Source organism: Canis lupus, chromosome 29 (genome assembly GCF_003254725.2).
Source record: "Canis lupus dingo isolate Sandy chromosome 29, ASM325472v2, whole genome shotgun sequence".
In the NCBI taxonomy this organism is placed as follows: domain Eukaryota; kingdom Metazoa; phylum Chordata; class Mammalia; order Carnivora; family Canidae; genus Canis; species Canis lupus.
The window spans coordinates 1,380,317-1,396,387 of record NC_064271.1 but is presented as its reverse complement, the minus strand read 5'-3'; the positions used below and the strand labels follow the sequence as shown (position 1 = coordinate 1,396,387).

The 16,071-nt window shown below is 41.6% G+C and overlaps 1 pseudogene; it reads left to right on the top strand.

Moving 5' to 3' along the window:
- The first annotated feature begins 14,338 nt into the window (after positions 1-14,338).
- On the top strand, positions 14,339-15,082 carry LOC112678384 (phosphoglycerate mutase 1-like; annotated as a pseudogene).
- Positions 15,083-16,071: the final 989 nt, after the last annotated feature.

The window sequence follows — 16,071 nt, the reverse complement described above, 5'->3', positions numbered from 1 at the left end:
TACGTCATTTGCAAATATCTTCTCCCATTCTGTAGGTTGCCTTTTAGTTTTGTTGACTGTTTCGCTGTGCAGAAGCTTTTTATCTTGACAAAGTCCCAATAGTTCATTTTTGCTTCTGTTTCCTTTGCCTTCATAGATGTGTCTTGCAAGAAGTTGCTGTGGCCAAGTTCAAAAAGGTGTTGCCTGTGTTGTTGTCTAGGATTTTGATGGATTCTTGTCTCACCTTTAGATCTTTCATCCATTTTGAGTTTATCTTTGTGTATGGTGTAAGAGAGTGGTCTAGTTTCATTCTTCTGCACGTTGTAGAACACATGAACAGAAATTTCACCAAAGAAGACATAGACATGGCCAACAAGCACATGAGAAAATGCTCCACATCACTTGCCATCAGGGAAATACAAATCAAAACCACAATGAGATACCACCTCACACCAGTGAGAATGGGGAAAATTAACAAGACAGGAACAACAAATGTTGGAGAGGATGTGGAGAAAGGAGAACCTCTTGCACTGTTGGTGGGAATGTGAACTGGTGCAGCCACTCTGGAAAACTGTGTGGAGGTTCCTCAAAGAGTTAACAATAGAGCTACCCTATGACCCAGCAATTGCACTACTGGGGATTTACCCCAAGGATACAGATGCAGTGAAACTCCGAGACACCTGCATCCCGATGTTTCTAGCAGCAATGTCCACAATAGCCAAACTGTGGAAGGAGCCTCAGTGTCCATCGACAGATGAATGGATAAAGAAGATGTGGTCTATATATACAATGGAATATTACTCAGCCATCAGAAAGGACGAACACCCGCCATTTGCTTTGACATGGAAGGAACTGGAGGGTATTATACTGAGTGAAATAAGTCAATCAGAGGACAATCATTATATGGTTTCACTCATACAGGGAATATAAAAATTAGTGAAAGAGGATTATAGGGGAAAGAAGATAAAATGAACGGGAAAAATCAGAGAGGGTGACAGAACATGAGAGACTCCTAAATCTGGGAAACGAACAAGGAAGGAGTAGTGGAAGGGGAGGTGGGCAGGGGGACAGGATGACTGTGTGACGGGCACTGAGGGGGGTACTTGAGGGCATGAGCACTGGGTGTTATGCTATATGTTGCTAAGTTGAATTTAAATAAAAAATGTTAAAAAAAAAGAAATGGATATATCTGGCCTTCTCTTAGGAAATAATGTAAATCCTGATGGGACTTAGTAGAATGGATATAAATTACAATTAGAAACAATACGTGACTCATTAATGACATCCCCACTGAGTAGCAACTGCTATATACTCAGAAAGTCAGATGTGGAAAAGGGTAAGAATGAAACCAGATCTGAGTGTCCAAACTTGGCTCTATGACCTTGGGGAATTCCTTAACATCTCATACTAAGATCTATGTCTCTCATCTGAGAACTATTAATAAAACTACTTTGGAGAGTTTTCTAAAAATTAAATGATATATGAAAAGTGATTTATGCACAAGCTTTCTCTTACCAATTTTAATCCTCTGCCTAAAACTAATTCACAAGTTAAAACACTTCTCCCAGAAACTCACTTCTACCAAGTAAAACACACAAAGAAAGAACAATTAAGTTTGACTTAGTGGTACATGATCTTTACTTGATTTATAAAAATAGCAAGGCTAACAAGAAATTCCTCACATAAGAAAGTGTGGTTTGTCTTTTTGTAATAACAAAACACATATATGTATTGACATAAATGAGTTATCTCCATCCCTCTATGTATGTATATTTAACATACATTTTAACAAGTATATTTATTTAACCTTTACATTTATATTTAACCTTTACATTTTTACCTAGAAAATTCCATCTTATAATTTTCAGTTTATTTTCCACTTTTTCAAAATTCATTTAATAATCTAATTCTATAGCCATAACATTAGCACTAACATCTATCTCTCTGCATCTACAAATGTAGTAAACATATACTGTCATCTACACAATGATGCAATTCCATGCATAGCTATTTATGCAAAATAAATAAATACATAGATCCACAAATAGATTTGTACACAAACATTCATAGCAGCTTTATTTACAACAGCCTAACCTAACAACAATCCAAATATCTAAGGTGAACATTTTAGGATATATCCATACAATAAAATACTACTCATTGGTAAATAGACATGAATATATAACATGGATGAATCCCAAAAAGTATACTGAGCAAAGGAAGCCACACACTTAAAAGAATGGATACTATAGGATTTCAGATAGGTGAAATGTGAAAAGAAGAAAAACAATTTTATAATTATGGAACTCAAAATAGTGGTTGCCCATTAAGGGGCTGGTACTGTGGACCAAATAAAGCAAATTTCTGGGGTTCTGGAACTGGAACTATTCCGTATGTAGATTGTACACACATACATACACATACTGTCAAAATTTATAAAATTATAGAATCATGCATTTAAAAGGGAGCATTTATTATCTAAAAACTATATCTCATTAAAGTTGATTTAAAAAATATTCATCAGTAGGTGAATGGATAAGCAAATTATCATATATTCATACAAGATGATACAGCAATAAAAAGGAACAGACTGCTGCTATATACAACCATAAAAGAATCTCTACCAATTTGCTGAGCAAAATAAGCAAGACAACTTGGTATGTAGTTGCACGTGTAGCAGGCTTAAGAAAAAGAAAAATTGATTTCTGTGATACTGGTTTCTCTGTCAGGTAAATATATTTCTTCAAATGTTATCAATTTTATACAGATCAGTGCTTTATATCTCAATAAAGTTTATATTAAACTGGGACACCTGAGTGGCTCAGTGATTGAGCACCTGCCTTTGGCTTAGGTCATTATCTAGAACCCTGGGATCAAGTCCAACATTGAGCTCCCCACAGGGAGTCTGCTTTTCCCTCTGCCTGTGTCTCTGTCTCTCTATGTCTCAAATAAATAAATAAATAAATAATAAATAAATAAATAAAATCCTTTTTAAAAGATTATATTAAACCAAGAAACAGAAAACTTCAAGTTCTGAAAGAAAAAAGGAATGAATGACAAGAACTTATAAGTATGCTACCTTTGGTACAAGAAGACATAAATTTGAAGTTTTACTTATGCGGAGCAAAACAAAACAAACAAACAAACACAAAACAAAATGCTTCTGAAGCATAGATTATCTCTTCTAGGAAATGTGAGAAAATCAGAAAAGCAGCTAAGTCTGGAAATTAACCTGAGACGCGCCAGGACAGGAAAGGGAGAGAGCCTAGTCTCTGTGCTTCTTGAATAATGTATGTAATGCATATTGTGCTTTCAGAAATAAAAATAAATATAGTAATTTAAAAATTGTGTTGAATTTTCTAGACTCATTGAAGGCAAATCAGTAATATTAAATTATGGTGTGGACAAATATAAAGGACTGAAGAAAAAATCACAATAACTGAGACACATTCCAATTTTCACTGCTCTATGGGTCATTTAAAATTTGATCCACTTTAAAATAAGTAAACATGTAAATCATTATTCCTGTGTTTAATGCAATTATCACAGATAAATGCAGTTAGTCTTATAATACAAAAGGATAACATCTATTTGAGAGCTCAAATTGTGTCACAAAGTTTTCCTTAGCTTCATACACAATAATTATTTATTCCTTGTAATACAAGTGAGTTACTAGGATTTTTCTAATGTTAATATAAGGAAAGGGAAGTTAAGTTAGTTGCAAAAGACCCCCAAAAGAAATCACATTGAAGCCACGTTGTATGGTATTTATCCCACATTGAAAGACTGAGGAATGGGGGAAGTGTTAGTATTACTTAAGATAAAATATTATGTTATTAAACAGGGTCAATATTTGTAGATGTCATTAGGGCTGCAATTCACATTTCTCTGCCCACTTCTGATCTCAGGCACTGGAGCAAAGGATGGACCCATGCAGGCCCAGGGCAAATAGGGTCCTTAACTCACATAGCAAGGTGTCCATTCTACTCTTTCTGAGTAGGTGCTTTGTTCTTCCTGTTCCTGCTCTTCTGCCTCCTGGAAGCACCTCTGGTCCCTAAATAAACTACTTAAATCAATCAAAAGCCTTGTTATTTTGGTGTATCCTGAGCTAAGTCATAAGTTTATGAAAGAGTTAAGGTCTGTGCATATCATTTAGTGATCTTCCTATGTAGTCAGTGCTAATCCCTACTTCTGATTGCATCACATAAGAAACTCTACTTTTTCTCATCTTACAGAGATTGCCAAATGCAGCTCTAGGGACCAGCCACATTAGAATCATTTTGGATGGTTACCAAGAATATAGATTTTTCAGGAGGAAAAAGTTTTAGTCACTCACCATCAGGTATTAGCTGTGGGCTTTCCAGAGATGCCTTTTATGAGGTTGGAGGGTTTCTTGCACCCTAGTTTGTCTTGTGTTTCTATCATAATAAGATGTTGAATTTTGTCAAAAGCTTTTTTTTTTGGGGGGGGGGGGCACCAATTGAGATGATCATATGGCTTCTGTTCTTTATTCTTTGATACAATATATTACCTAAACTGATTCTTTGATGTTAAACCACCTTGCATTCCTAGGATAAATCCCAGTTAGTCATAATGTGCCTTACTTTTTATATGTTGCTGGATGTGGCATTTATTATGTTGTTAAAGATTTTCTGTCTATATTCATACGAGATACTGGTCTGTATTCTCTTGTGTTGTTTATACATGGCGATTTTTGTTCCTTTTCTTCACTTATTTATTTGGCTTATCTGCTTGTTAGTTGGTTTATTACTTGGTTAGTTCCTTAGCTGGATTGTGCAGTTGTTTTTATTTCCACCATAGTACATAGCATCTGCTGCTGTTCCCCAGAAGGCCCAGTCCTGCACATAGGCATGATCACCTTGGCATAGTAGTGTTTTTGCTTTCTCTTTGACTCTCTCTTTTCCTTAATTTCTCTGTTAACTTGGCTGCCTCAGACGCAATCACACCAGTTGTTAACTTCCACCAAGTGTTGGCTGGTTGCCCTATTGTTTTAAGCGATGTCCTGGAACATAAATCTCTCAGTGGTCTGATCCAATTTAATTCAAATTTCTTTGCAGTGGTAGTTTTTGCCAGTTTTTGGAGATTGTTCCTATTCCAGGATGACTTTTCTTCCTTGTCTCCTGGATTTCTCTGGTAACTACTGACTGACTATGGTTTGGCTTGTTGCTTTCGTAGAGCTACCAGCATCCTCTTAATTGCTTTCCTCTCTGCTGTTTTCAACACCACCCTTAGATAGGAGCTTCCCCATGTACTTTTCCAAATTAAGTTAGCTCCCTTAGGGAGAGCTTCAGACATCTCTGTTTTCATAGCCTGCCTCCCACCTTGGGCAAAGTCTCTGAGTCATGGCTCTATGGCATAGTGACAGTAGCCCACTTCTGAATGATACCTGTCTTACCAGCAGTTCTGAGCAGGGTACTGGCCCCTGTTCATCTTGGTTTGTCTGTACTGGTGTGGAGCTTCTACCCCATGAGCAGAATGTGGAGAGGGGGATGGGGTCACTGTTCTCACACTACTGTTCCTGGAATAGAGCTTCTGCTTTCAGTGGGGCCTGGGTGAAGGAAGGCTCTCTTAGCCAGTCTTAGGAGAGGGAACCTTGTGTTCTGAGCTGACTGGTCCGGAGTAGGGCTTCTGTCCTGCAGAGCTGAAGGGCAGAGGTGGGTAGGTCACGGTTCAAATGCTTCATTCTCGGGAGGAGGGGCAAGACGGCGGAAGAGTAGGGTCCCCAAGTCACCTGTCCCCACCAACTTACCTAGATAACCTTCAAATCATCCTGAAAATCTACGAATTCGGCCTGAGATTTAAAGAGAGACCAGCTGGAATGCTACAGTGAGAAGAGTTCGCGCTTCTATCAAGGTAGGAAGACGGGGAAAAAGAAATAAAGGAACAAAAGGCCTCCAACGGGGAGGGGCCCCGCGAGGAGCCGGGCTGAGGCCGGGGCGAGTGTCCCCAGGACAGGAGAGCCCCGTCCCGGAGGAGCAGGAGCTGCACCAACCTTCCCGGGGGAAAGGGGCTCGCAGGGAGGTGGAGCAGGACCCAGGAGGGCGGGGATGCCCTCGGGCTCCCGGGGACACTAACAGACACCTGCACCCGGGAGAGTGCGCCGAGCTCCCTAAGGGCTGCAGCGCGCACGGCGGGACCCGGAGCAGCTCGGGGGGCTCGGGCGGAGGAAGAGGCTCCGCGGAGGGGGCTGCGGGGCGGGAGCAGCTCGGAGGGCTCGGGGGGCGGCTCCGGGGAGGGGGCTGCGGGGCGGGAGCAGCTCAGGGGGCTCGGGGGCGGCTCCGCGGAGGGGGCTGCGGGGCGGGAGCAGCTCGGGGGGCTCAGGGGGCGGCTCCGGGGAGGGGGCTGCGGGGCGGGAGCAGCTCGGGGGGCTCGGGGGCGGCTCCGCAGAGGGGGCTGCGGGGCGGGAGCAGCTCGGAGGGCTCGGGGGGCGGCTCCGCAGAGGGGGCTGCGGGGCGGGAGCAGCTCGGGGGGCTCAGGGGGCGGCTCCGGGGAGGGGGCTGCGGGGCGGGAGCGCGAATCCAACAGCGCAGGCCCCGGAGCACAGGGCGCCAGGACACAGCCGGGATCCGGCCTCCCTGGGACAGGCAGAGGCCAGGAGGGCCTAGGACAGCGAGGACGCTCCTGCCCGGAGCTGAGCACATCAGCGGCCCCGCCCCGGAGCCTCCAGGCCCTGCAGACGGAGAGCTCCGTGGTGACTGCGGGAGCTGACTCCAGGGCTGCAGAGCTGGCCCCGCCACTGCGGTTGTTCCTCCTGTAGCCTCACGGGGTGAACAACCCCCACTGAGCCCTGCACCAGGCCCGGGGCAAAGCAGCTCCCCCAAGTGCTAACACCTGAGAATCAGCACAGCAGGCCCCTCCCCCAGAGGACCAGCTAGACGGACAAGTTCCAGGGGAAGTCAAGGGACTTGAAGTACACAGAATCAGAAGATACTCCTCCGTGGTTTTTTTTTTTTTTTTTTTCGTTTTGATTTCTGATTGCTTCCCCCACCCTTTTTTCCCCTTTCTTCCTTTTTCTTTCTCTTTTCTTCTCTTTTTCCCCTTTTTTCTTCCTATTTTCTTTTTTCTTTTTCTCTTTTCTTTCCTTCTCTCTCTCTCTCTTTTTCTCCTTTTCCCAATACAACTTGTTTTTGGCCACTCTGCGCTGAGCAAAATGACTAGAAGGAACACCTCACCTCAAAAGAAATAATCAGAAACAGTCCTCTCTCCCACAGAGTTACAAAATCTGGATTACAATTCAATGTCAAAAGGCAATTCAGAAGCACTATTATACAGCTACTGGTGGCTCTAGAAAAAAGCATAAAGGACTCAAGAGACTTCATGACTGCAGAATTTAGAGCTAATCAGGCAGAAATTAAAAATCAATTGAATGAGAGGCAATCCAAACTAGAAGTCCTAATGACGAGGGTTAACAAGGTGGAAGAACCAGTGAGTAACATAGAGGACAAGTTGATGGCAAAGAGTGAAACTGAGGAAAAAAGACACAGACAATTAAAAGACTATGAAGACAGATTAAGAGAAATAAACGACAGCCTGAGGAAGAAAAACCTACGTTTAATTGGGGTTCCTGAGGGCGCCGAAAGGGACAAAGGGCAGGATATGTATTTGAACAAATCAGAGCTGAACATTTTCCTAATCTGGGAAGGGAAACAGGCATTCAGATCCAGGAAATAGAGAGATCCCCCCCTAAAATCAACACCTCAACATTTAATAGTGAAGCTTGCAAATTCCAAAGATAAAGAGAAGATCCTTAAAGCAGCAAGAGACAAGAAATCCCTGACTTTTATGGGGAGGAGTATTAGGGTAACAGCAGACCTCTCCACAGAGACCTGGCAGCCCAGAAAGGGCTGGCAGGATATATTCAGGGTCCTCAATGAGAAGAACATGCAACCAAGAATACTTTATCCAGCAAGGCTCTCATTCAGAATGGAAGGAGAGATAAAGAGCATCCAAGACAGGCAGGAACTGAAAGAATATGTGACCTCCAAGCCAGCTCTGCAAGAAATTTTAAGAGAGACTCTTAAAATTCCCCTTTAAGAAGAAGTTCAGTGGAACAATCCACAAAAACAAGGACTGAATAGATATCATGATGACATTAAATTCATAGCTGTCAATAGCAACTCTGAACATGAACTGGCTTAATGACCCCATCAAAAGGCGCAGGGTTTCAGACTGGATAAAAAAGCAGGACCCATCTATTTGCTGTCTACAAGAGACTCATTTTAGACAGAAGGACACCTACAACCTGAAAATAAAAGGTTGGAGAACCATTTACCATTCGAATGGTCCTCAAAAGAAAGCAGGGGTAGCCATCCTTATATCAGATAAACTAAAATTTACCCCGAAGACTGTAGTGAGAGATGAAGAGGGACACTATCTCATACTTGAAGGATCTATCCAACAAGAGGACTTAACCTTCCTCAATATATATGCCCCGAATGTGGGAGCTGCCAAATATATAAATCAATTAATAACCGAAGTGAAGAAATACTTAGACAATAATACACTTATACTTGGTGACTTCAATCTATCTCTTTCTACCCTCGATAGGTCTTCTAAGCACAACATCTCCAAAGAAACAAGAGCTTTAAATGATACACTGGACCATATGGATTTCACACATATCTACAGAACTTTACATCCAAACTCAACTGAATACACATTCCTCTCAAGTGCACATGGAACTTTCTCCAGAACAGACCACATACTGGGTCATAAATTGGGTCTGAACCGATACCAAAACATTGGGATTGTCCCCTGCATATTTTCAGACCATAATGCCTTGAAATTAGAACTAAATCACAACAAGAAGTTTGGAAGGACCTCAAAGACGTGGAGGTTAAGGACTATCCTGCTAAAAGATGAAAGGGTCAATCAGGAAATTAAGAAAGAATTAAAAAGATTCATGGAAACTAATGAGAATGAAGATACAACCATTCAAAATCTTTGAGATGCAGCAAAAGCAGTCCTAAGGGGGAAATACATCGCAATACAAGCTCCACTTAAAAACTGGAAAGAACTCAAATACAAAAGCTAACCTTACACATAAAGGAGCTAGAGAAAAAACAGCAGATGGACCCTACATCCAGCAGAAGAAGAGAGTTAATTAAAATTCAAGCAGAACTCAATGAAATCAGGACCAGAAGAACTGTGGAACAGATCAACAGAACCAGGAGTTGGTTCTTTGAAAGAATTAATAAGATAGATAAACCATTAGCCAGCCTTATTAAAAAGAAGAGAGAGGAGACTCAAATTAATAAAATCATGAATGAGAAAGGAGAGATCACTACCAACACCAAGGAAATACAAACGATTTAAAAAACATATTATGAACAGCTATATGCCAATAAATTAGGCAATCTAGAAGAAATGGACGCATTCCTGGAAAAACACAAACATCCCAAAACTGGAACAGGAAGAAATAGAAAACCTGAACAGGCCAATAACCAGGGAGGAAATTGAAGCAGTCATCAAAAACCTCCCAAGACACAAGAGTCCAGGGCCAGATGGCTTCCCAGGGGAATTCTATCAAACGTTTAAAGAAGAAACCATACCTATTCTCCTAAAGCTGTTTGGAAAGATAGAAAGAGATGGAGTACTTCCAAATTCGTTCTATGAGGCCAGCATCACCTTAATTCCAAAACCAGACAAAGACCCCACCATAAAGGAGAATTACAGACCCATATCCCTGATGAACATGGATGCAAAAATTCTCAACAAGATACTAGCCAATAGGATCCAACAGCACATTAAGAAAATTATTCACCATGACCAAGTAGGATTTATCCCCGGGACACAAGGCTGGTTCAACACTCCTAAAACAATCAACTGTGATTCATCATATCAGCAAGAGAAAAACCAAGAACCATATGATCCTCTCATTAGATGCAGAGAAAGCATTTGACAAAATACAGCATCCATTCCTGATCAAAACTCTTCAGAGTGTAGGGATAGAGGGAACTTTCCTCAACATATTAAAAGCCATCTACGAAAAGCCCACAGCAAATATCATTCTCAATGGGGAAACACTTTCCCCTAAGGAGTCTTTCCCCTTAGGAGCCTTTCCCCTAAGATCAGGAATAAGACAGGGAGGTCCACTCTCACCACTGCTATTCAACATAGTACTGGAAGTCCTAGCCTCAGCAATCAGACGACAAAAAGACATTAAAGGCATTCAAATTCGCAAAGAAGAAGTCAAACTCTTCCTCTTCGCCGATGACATGATACTCTACATAGAAAACTCAAAAGCCTCCACCCCAAGATTGCTAGAACTCATACAGCAATTTGGTAGCATGGCAGGATACAAAATCAATGCCCAGAAGTCAGTGGCATTTCTATACACTAATTATGAGACTGAAGAAAGAGAAATTAAGGAGTCATTCCCATTTACAATTGCACCCAAAAGCATAAGATACCTAGGAATAAACCTAACCAAAGAGGTAAAGGATCTATACCCTAAAAACTATAGAACGCTTCTGAAAGAAATTGAGGAAGACACAAAGAGATGGAAAAATATTCCATGCTCATGGATTGGCAGAATTAATATTGTGAAAATGTCAATGTTACCCAGGGCAATATACACGTTTAATGCAATCCCTATCAAAATACCATGGACTTTCTTCAGAGAGTTAGAACAAATTATTTTAAGATTTGTGTGGAATCAGAAAAGGCCCCGAATAGCCAGGGAATTTTAAAAAAGAAAACCATATCTGGGGGCAGTCACAATGCCAGATTTCAGGTTGTACTACAAAGCTGTGGTCATCAAGACAGTGTGGTCCTGGCACAAAAACAGACACATAGATCAATGGAACAGAATAGAGAACCCAGAAGTGGACCCTGAACTTTATGGTCAACTAATATTCGATAAAGGAGGAAAGACTATGCATCGGAAGTAAGACAGTCTCTTCAATAAATAGTGCTGGGAAAATTGGACATCCACATGCAGAAGAATGAAACTAGACCACTCTCTTGCACCAGACACAAAGATAAACTCAAAGTGGATGAAAGATCTAAATGTGAGACAAGATTCCATCAAAATCCTAGAGAAGAACACAGGCAACACCCTTTTTGAACTCGGCCACAGTAACTTCTTGCAAGATACATCCACGAAGGCAAAAGAAACAAAAGCAAAAATGAACTATTGGGACTTCATCAAGATAAGAAGCTTTTGCATAGCAAAGGATACAGTCAACAAAACTCAGAGACAACCTACAGAATGGGAGAAGATATTTGCCAATGACGTATCAGATAAAGGGCTAGTTTCCCAGATCTGTAAAGAACCTCTTAAACTCAACACCAAAGAAATAAACAATCCAATCATGAAATGGGCAAAAGACATGAACAGAAATCTCACAGAGGAAGACATAGACATGGCCAACATGCACATGAGAAAATGCTCTGCATCACTTGGCATCAGGGAAATACAAATCAAAACCACAATGAGATACCACCTCACACCAGTGAGAATGGGGAGAATTAACAAGGCAGGAAACCACAAATGTTGGAGAGGATGCGGAGAAAAGGGAACCCTCTTGCACTGTTGGTGGGAATGTGAACTGGTGCAGCCACTCTGGAAAACTGTGTGGAGGTTCCTCAAAGAGTTAAAAATAGACCTGCCCTACGACCCAGCAATTGCACTGCTGGGGATTTACCCCAAAGATACAGATGCAATGGAACGCCAGGACACCTGCATCCCGATGTTTCTAGCAGCAATGTCCACAATAGCCAAACTGTGGAAGGAGCCTCGGTGTCCATCGAAAGATGAGTGGATAAAGAAGATGTGGTCTATGTATACAATGGAATATTCCTCAGCCATTAGAAACGACAAATACCCACCATTTGTTTCAACATGGATGGAACTGGAGGGTATTATGCTGAGTGAAGTAAGTCAATCGGAGAAGGACAAACATTATATGTTCTCATTCATTTGGGGAATATAAATAATAGTGAAAGGGCATATAAGGGAAGGGAGAAGAAATGTGTGGGAAATATCAGAAAGGGAGACAGAACATAAAGACTCCTAACTCTGGGAAACGAACCAGGGGTGGTGGAAGGGGAGGAGGGCGGGGGGTAGGGGGTGAGTGGGTGACGGGCACTGAGGGGGGCACTTGTCGGGATGAGCCTGGGTGTTATTCTGTATGTTGGTAAATTGAACACCAATAAAAAATTAATTTATTAAAAATAATCCTAAAAAAACAAACAGATGCTTCATTCTCTCACTGCTTTTACTGAGATTTAGTAGATTTGAATAAATGCTTCTCCATTTGCTGAATGCCCTTAATTCAAAAGGACATTTTTTCCCCTATAATTTTCACTAATTATGGTTGTTTCCCTAGAAATATGGCCAGTGGGAGTCCTTGTGTCATCTTTTGGAAGATGAGGGCCTCATTTTCTTTTCATTTTATGTAAAGTTTTGTTTGTTTGTTTCTGGCTTTCCCCTTGGGTTATTTCTTATATACTGTCCCCCAAGACTTCTGTTTTGCCTATAAAGTAGAGCATGGGAAATTTTATCAGAATTCACTCTATTTTTATCAAATACAAAGGTAAATATGCATTTGTGTTAAAATTTTTCAGTTAAACATTGATCCTCACAGATTAATCATTTGCTGAAACACACAAAGACTGAAGATACAGTCATTTGTAATTTTGCTGAACTTCAAATTTGAATCTAAAAGACTTGGAAGTTAATGCTCAGGAATGGCTTAGTTTCTGAGAAAGCAGTCACCTAACATTTTCGTTAGGAGCTTTGTTGTACTCTAGTTATCCACTTTTCTAAGATGACTTAAATGAAATACACAAAAACTTTATTTCTCTGTAAAATGTGGTCCTCATTTGAGAAAAAACTTGGTCATTTAAAGTATTATAATGTGCTAGCTAAAGCATCCCTATCATAAATTTTAAGACAAAGTCTAGATCCTATAAAATATTTGTTATTCTAGAATTTGGCCTATCAAGGATATTGGGGCAAGTTAATTTTGACATAGCTGGCTGTTTATTTTCTAGGGGACAGGATTCCTGAAAGCAGGAACACTTTGTGAATCTCTCTGAATCTCATATGCCAGAGTTCTGACCTAATGTAAAGTTTCATTAAGCAAATATGAGAGTGACTTTATATCAAGGTTTAGTTGGTGTAGTACCAATAAGACAAACATAATGTAATCTTCCAGTAACAATTTTTTTCAAATTTCAAACCCATGAATTTCACAGATGACTAAATTCATATTTACTTCTTCTTAGAAGATCTCTCTTCCAAGAGCAAAAATATGAACTTAGTTTCTTTTCCCATTCCAAAAATTATCTCACAAAAACATATACACATTATGGTCTGAAGAAAATGAATGGTAATTGTACGTTTAATCAGTAATCTTTTTGACTTTTTTTTTAAGATTTATTTATTCTAGAGAGAGAGCCATGTGGAAAGGGGCAGAGGTAGAGGGAAAGTGAAATTAGCAGACTCCCTACTGAGCCCCAGGCAGGGCTCAATCTCACCACCTATGAGATCACCACTTGAGCAGAAACCCAGAGTCCTATGTTTAACCATCTGAGCCACCAGGCACCCCATCTTCCTTACTTTTTTAGGAGTGGAAAACAATTGCTCTTGATTAGAACTTTACTGAACTTGGGACTCCTGGGTGGCTCAGCTGTTGAGCGCCTGCCTTTGGCTCAGGTGGTGATCCCAGGATCCGGGATTGACTTCCACATTAGGCTCCTGCGAAGAGCCTACTTCTCCCTCTGCCTATGTCTCTGCCTCTCTCTCTTTCTCTGTGTCTCTCATGAATAAATACATAAATCTTAAAAAAGGAACTTTACTGAACTTTAATTTTCACAAACAGGATGCCACCCTGAGTTTGTTTCATACTTCAAAGTCTCAAAAAAAAAAAAAAAATGAAGCTATATATGTTATATACCCTGGATAATTTAATAAGATTTATATTTTAAATATCTATGAATTTAGGAATGAAAATAGATGGATATATGAATATAGGTACAGATAAATATAGAGATAGATAATCCTATATCTTGAGTTTCTAGCTCTATAAATAACCTCAAAATGGAGTAGAAAATTTGATGAAATTACCTATATTTCTTCCTAAATGACTTTCGGTCATTAGTTCATCATTTATTTGTGACAAAATAGGGTTTTATTTTATAGTTAACATTTGCGCCATTGCTAAGCTCCAATTTCCTGTGTACACAAAGGGTATCCTAATAAAAACCATCTTGTGTTGTTTAAAAAAAAAAAAAAAACAATTATATTAAGTGAGTGCTCAGGTGCGCTGGGACCAGGCAGCTGCTCTGGAATCCCTGCTAGATTCACTCTGTGTGTCAGGGAGCCGTGGCCATGGCCACCTACAAACTGGCACTGATCTAGCAGGGCAAGAGTGCGTGGAACCTGGAGCACTGCTTCAGTGGCTGGTAGGATGTGACCTGAGAAAGCTGGCACAAGAAGGAAAGCATGATGGCCAGGCACTGTGCTGGCTAGGAGTTTGACATTTGCTTTACCTCAGTGCAGAAGAGAGCAATTCAGACAGTGCTGAATTCCATTGGCCAAATGTGGCTGCCAGTAGTGAGGACCTGGCACTCCAGTGAGTGACACTATGGGGTTCTGACTGGCCTCAATAAAGCAGAAACTACTGCCAAGCATGGCGAGACCCAGAAAAGAACTGGAGATGCTCTTATGATGCCCTACCACCTCTGATGGAGCCTGACCATCCCTTCTACAGCAACATTAGTAAGAATCACAGGTGTGCAGAGTTCATTGAATATCCCCTACCCTCCTGTGAGAGTCTAAAGTACACAGTTGCCAGAACTCTGCCCTTTTAGAAAGAAGAAATACCCCCAGATCAAAGAGGGGAAATGGGTACAGATTGTAGCCCATGGCAACAACCTTCTGGACATTGTCAAGCATCTGGAGGGTCTTTCCAAAGAAGCTATCATTGAGCTGAACCTGCCAACTAGTATTCCCATGGTCTATGAATTAGACAAGAACTTTAAGCCCATCAAGACCAGGCAGTTCCTGGGGGATGAAGAGAACATGGGTAAAGCCATGGAAGCTGTGGCTGCCCAGAGGAAGGCCAAAAAGTGAAGGCAAGCAGGCAGGCTGCTTTCCCAAGAACATCTTCCCTGTCCATCCCATTCTTCTGCACTTCTGGCACATGTCACACTGACCACATCTGTAGACATCTTAGCTGCAAATGGCGACCAATGCCCCTAATTAATTTAGCTATTTTGTTTCTTGCATCCACTCCTTTCACATAATCTAGTCAGAATGGCACTTCTGGGGCATGGGTCCTTAGTTCAAGCTGAGGGAAGACTCTTATTCAAGAATAGAGAGTTAGTAACTGGAGTTTTTGCTACCGCTTTTTTATTTAGAACCTGATTGAGTTGGGGATAGGAAAGAAACAGGCTAGGTGTGACCAATAAGAAGCAGAATGGAGGCAGCTCTGGTGGCTCAGCGGTTTAGCGCCGCCTTCAGCCCGGGGTGTGATCCTGGAGACCCGGGATCGAGTCCCACATCAGGCTCCCTGCATGGAGCCTGCTTCTCCCTCTGCCTGTGTCTCTGCCTCTATATCTCTCTCTGTGCCTCTCGTGAATAAATAAATAAAATCTTAAAAAGAAGAAGAAGAAGAAGCAGCAGCAGATTGGTAGGCTTGCATGCGGCAGCCTTGAGACCTGCCATTAGAGTCTGGCGGTGGACCCGGAGTCTCTCCTTACCTTCAGCCGACTTGTAGTCCCAGGTAGGGCAGGATAAGGGAAGGCAGCATTTATGAGGTCTGGGTTTTGAGTCGGCTGTCTGTCCTCTCCCAGGACAGACTTCTGGGCTTCCACCTGGATTCGTTCTCTCTCCTCGGTGGTGAAGAGAACCTGCAAGAGCTGTCGGCATCATCCCAAGTAGGCTGGTGGGTAGAGAGAACAGTATCTAAAAGCCGGATTAGATCTCTCGGATTATCAGAGAACTTTGCATTTTGGGTTTTCCAATTATATAAATCACTGGTGGAGAACCGCCAATATAACATTAGCTGTTTGCCAGTCTGGTGGGGGGGGGGGGGGCATGGCGCGGAGAGGAAGGGCAGG